Genomic DNA, 5068 nt, shown 5'->3' with positions numbered 1-5068 from the left:
ATAACGGGCCTGGACGCGTGGGAACGGCCAGCCAGGCCCGCGCCTCCCGCCGCGCGTCCGGGAGGGGAGTGGGGCGTCCGGCGGCTGGGGGGGCAGCGGCGGGCGCGCGGAGACTAGGGGTGCACCCAGAGGCGCACCGCAGCCCGCGCCGCGGGGTCAGGCTCCCGCGGGCCCGGTAGGTGTCTAATAGGCCAAAACCGAGCAAAACCCCGAATTTTACAGGTACCAGTTTTGTTTTGTTTTTGAGCGGAAAAAAATGCATCCGAGTCTGGTTTGTTAAGTTTCACCCTGGACTATTTACAAGTATATGATCGAAAGGTGCCATTCCTGCCTTATTTGGTTTATATGCTCGTTTGATATAAGCTGTCAAATGGGGGTAATTTTGCAGTCTTAACAGGATGATTTTTAAAGATAGTTTTCTTTAAATCATGTGGAAAATATCAGTGTGGAATTTTTTTTAACATAAGATTACTATAAAAAGTAATTATTTCAAAGTACAAATGTAGAGTTTAAGGTAAATGTGAAATTGCACGAACTTCTATATTTGTGATGAGTATCTAGTCATCTCACTTCTTAATTTTATCTGGAATGGAAGAACAGAAAATATAATTCCTCAGAGTTGAGATTTCTTAGGAAATTTTAGTTTGCTTTTGCCACCAATAGAGTAAACTGTCAAAATATGATATGGCTAACAACTAGGACTTTAAATTAGTTGAAAGCTGACTCTACTAAGCATAGATTATATTCAACACCCTCTGGTCTATCGCTTCATGTTTCCATTTGCATTGCTGGTGGCAAATAGATTTTTAAAAAATAGTTTTGTCTGTAAAATAATCTTCAGGATTCATGTAATTTATAAAATTGTCAATTCAGATTGATGGGAGATTTTTAAAATATTTAGTATTTATCGATGTTAATTTAAGTAATAATACCAATTTCATGTTTGCTTCTAATTAATATTGTTTTTCAAGAAGACCTACTTTTTAATGGATTTATATTTTAGGAGTTACTTTAGTAGCACTTCTTGGGGAACACAACAGGTTCTGTCTTAACATTTTTTCAGCAGTCTTCTAAAATATTCTGTGCTGAACGATGAAGGGTAGATTGTAACTGCCAGAGATTATCTGTTGTTTTTTCTTTTTGCCCTCCCTCAGTGATGTGTTGACTTACCTAATACTTGTGGTCAAGCAGCCCTTGAAGACCCAAATCCATAGTACTATGGCCCCTTGCCAGAAGTTTTGAAAACCAAGTTTATATTTGGACCATTTAAAGATTTATTCTTTTAATTTTGGTCCCAACTGACATATTAGTCTAATTTCTGGTGACTTTTATTAGGGCCCTATGTAAATGTCTGGATTTTTTTATATTAAAATAAGCATCTCTCTGCCATTGAGAATTTTGTCACAGTGCCTAAACTGCCTGTCTGCCAAGGTTGCAAGCATACAACCATGTAGGTTCTGAATCAACACACAGTATTTTGGCTTTTCAAGGTGCTTGGTCTAATATAATATCTTAACTGAAATGTTAACCCATTTGGTCAGAAATCTTTACCCTTTTGCTAAACTTAAGTAACAAGAATATCCAAAAAATATCTCAACAGTAGTTTTCATAGATTTTTCTAATACAATTTTTCTTTTATAATTAAAAATAAATTTTCAACCATTAGAGCAGCTTTAGGAAATAATGCTTTTTGATTCTGTCATAATCTGGTCACAGTCCCTTTGATTTTTTTTTTTTTTTTTGTCCCTTTGATTTTTATCTCACCTGTGTTACTATAGTTAGGGATTTGGTTGATAAATTTGGTTTTGATATTTAGCTTCCTTCTCTGTAAAATGATGAAGTTGGACAGAGTCTCCATGTCCCTTCCACCTCTAGGATCCTGTAATATTGTTTTTGTTTATATAATCCTGCAGAGCCACCCTCTACATTGGTTCAAACTTCTGATTGTCAACTCTGACTTGCTATACTTGTTTAACTGCTTTACTTGTAGTCAGATCTGATGGGTGCGGATCCAGCTTTGGGGAGACTGGATCTGTCTCAGGAAAGTCTTGATACCTGGCATATCACACAGATGCACACACCTGGACAGAGTTCCATGATATTAAGCTTCTGTTAACTTTTTTCCCCTTATCTAATAGCAGGAAGGGCTGGTTATGTCATAGGGTAAATAGTTAAGCCAAGCCCTAAGATGGTTTGATATTCAGTTTTGGATTTGGGTCTGGGCTAGGGATACCACTGGAGAGCACCCAAACTTTGTGTGGTTGGGTGCTAATTACTTGGGGCATTCCAGACGAAATGCCCTATATTCAGTTATGACCTTTTTCTCATGCCTTAGAGGAGACTGAATTGGACCTACCCATCGGGTTTATTCAGAATTAAATCGGCTTTGGGTAGGAGGGTAATCAGATAGCTATTTAATTTACTAGTTGTTAAGCATCTCTGGTTGCTGTACAATTATCTCAAGGCTTTACCTTGAATATTCCTATATTTTCTCCTTCCTGGGGATGATGGGTTTTCCCTTTAAAAATGCTCAGCATAGGGCTTCCCTGGTGGCGCTGTGGTTGAGAGTCCGCCTGCCGATGCAGGGGACACAGGTTCGTGCCCCGGTCCGCGAAGATCCCACATGCCGCGGAGCGGCTGGGCCCGTGAGCCATGGCCGCTGAGCCTGTGCGTCCGGAGCCTGTGCTCCGCAATGGGAGAGGCCGCAGCAGTGAGAGGCCCGCGTACAGCACACACACACAAAAAAGTGCTCAGCATAATCCTGTATCTCTGTTCACATATTTGTCTGTATAGCATACCAAAGTCATATTTATGGCTTTTAAGGAAATACAAATGAAAAGAAAGTATAGGAAAGGTAGATCAGTAATAAATCAACCAGTTGACCTTATGAAGGGTTTTGGTTATTGCCGCATTTAAGCTTCTGTTCCAAGTAACACAAATGAACTTGAACTAGTTTTAGGAAAAAGAAAGAAAGACAGGGATTTGATGGAAGCCAAATGCACGCAGACCTTATTAGGGACCAGGGACTGGAAAACCTGGAATTTTCTCTGTCTCTAGTCTTTGCATTTCTTTGCCTCATTGTTCTCTGTTTGCTGACCTTTTTTTTTTTTTTCCTTTTTTTCCTGTGTTCACTGTTGTATGTGGCTGCTCAGCAGCTGCTGGGTATTTAGGTGTCCCTCAGTTCCAAGCACAGGGAGAGACTAAATCAATAAGCCTTGACCCTGAATTCCTGAGAGAAAGAACCTGATAGACATAGCTTGGGTCACATGGATGATCTAGATTTTCTCTATGGTCTCGTCTAATTCTAGACTTCTTTGTCTAGAGACTACGCAAGGTGCGTAGTACAAAGTGCAAACATTTACATGGTTTGACTTTGCATTTTTCAATTTTATGTTATGGGGTTATTAGTTCTTAAAATGTGTGTATAATTTTCTCTTGGTTGCAATGTGTGCATAGAAGAGTGTGTCACCTTCAGTGGATCCTAAGATGTAGAGCTGTTCATTCATACTGCTGCAGGAATGCTGAAGAGCCAGGCTCTGGGGAGTAAATTGAGTGTAGCACCACATTCAGGATTCAACGCATCTCAGGATCCAACTGAGTTGTGAATATCCTGTTTAATAACAACTGATCCATCCTGCAGATAATCATCTGCATATTTTCAGGAATTAATTGAAGTAAAACATAGGGTTTTTTTTTTTTTTTTTGCGGTACACGGGCCTCTCACTGCTGGGATCTTCCCTGCATCGGCAGGCGGACTCTCAACCACTGCGCCACCAGGGAAGCCCAAAACATAGTTTTAATTCATTAAAACTATGTAAGTGATCATTAGAGACTTTCAAAATAGTAATAGTTTAGGCACCCAGAGTTCATCAGGTTTTTTTTTTTCCCCTATTTCTCACACTTCTAGCATTTTCCACCTCTACCTTTCCTTTATCTGCTGCCTGGAATACCTTTCTGTCATAACCTGTTGAAGTCCTTATGGTCTCTGTTGCTTGGTATTTTGTGAAGCTTTCTGCATCTCTTAGAATTTCTCATTTCCTTATGCTTCTAAGACATTTTTACCTCTATTGGAGCACGGTTTTACCATCTTGCATTATAAAGTCCATATGTGTTCATATTCTTCACTGGACTGTAAGTTCTATGAGACCGATGAATCATCTCGAAGAACTCTGGTAGACTGTTAGCATCCATTGTCCCAGGTAAAATGCTTTCAACCTTTCAAATGTTCTGAAGCGTTTATGGCGTCCTGCTTGTCACTACCTTTTTCTTTTGACGTTGGAGCTCAGTCACACGGCTCTTCTTTGTTGGGGTTCTTGTCTGTTTTCTAGATTTTACAGGCTTTTCCATGAATATGCTAATTTCCTGTGTGAGAATCAACTATATAGAATGATAGGATGTTTTCCTATAAATTGAGATGGCGTGGGGAAGGAGAATATAGCAAACTCATGTGGAAGGAAATCAACTTTTGTCGAGTACCCAATATTTACCAGATCAGATTGGGCAGGTGTAGAAAATAATTGGAGCGTATATGAGGGGGAATAGTGGGAAAATAAAGTATAAAGATGGAAAATTAGGTTTGGCCTAGAACATGGAAGGCTTTTAATGCTGGGCTAGGAAATTTGGACTGGGTTAGTAAGCTATGAGATTGAAGTTTTCTTGATGCTGGAAATGTCATAATCAGAGTTGAATTATGGGATATATTATCTAATAATTCAGAGGATGAATTGAATTGGGAAAGAAACAATTGGGCTAATAAAGAAAAGTTATAAGGGTTTTTGTTAGAGAATGAAGACGTAAACTAGGGTAGTGACAATAGGATTGGAGAAGTATTGCTGAAGCAAATTAGACAGAGAGAAACAGTTAATTGGATGTGGGGAAAGAGAGGGATGAATAAAAGGTGATGGTAAGATGTTAAGCCTGGGTGATTAGGAGAAGTGAACTCAGAGCAGGTTTATAGGTGGGGGTAAAAAGTAAGTTGTGTTTTAGATCTACTGCATTTGAGGCACTGGAAGAATATGCATGTGGAGATGTGTGGTGGAATTAGAAATGTGAGGCTGTAACTGGAGAG

General features: G+C 39.6%; 1 protein-coding gene across 5 annotated transcripts in view; it reads left to right on the top strand.

The window, feature by feature from the left end:
- The window catches only part of MSRB3 (methionine sulfoxide reductase B3), a 164575-nt gene that overhangs the window by 887 nt on the left and 158620 nt on the right, over positions 1-5068 (top strand). The gene's annotated exons all lie outside the window — the stretch shown is intronic.

This window comes from Tursiops truncatus, chromosome 11, assembly GCF_011762595.2.
Source record: "Tursiops truncatus isolate mTurTru1 chromosome 11, mTurTru1.mat.Y, whole genome shotgun sequence".
In the NCBI taxonomy this organism is placed as follows: domain Eukaryota; kingdom Metazoa; phylum Chordata; class Mammalia; order Artiodactyla; family Delphinidae; genus Tursiops; species Tursiops truncatus.
This window is presented reverse-complemented; position numbering and strand designations above follow the sequence as displayed.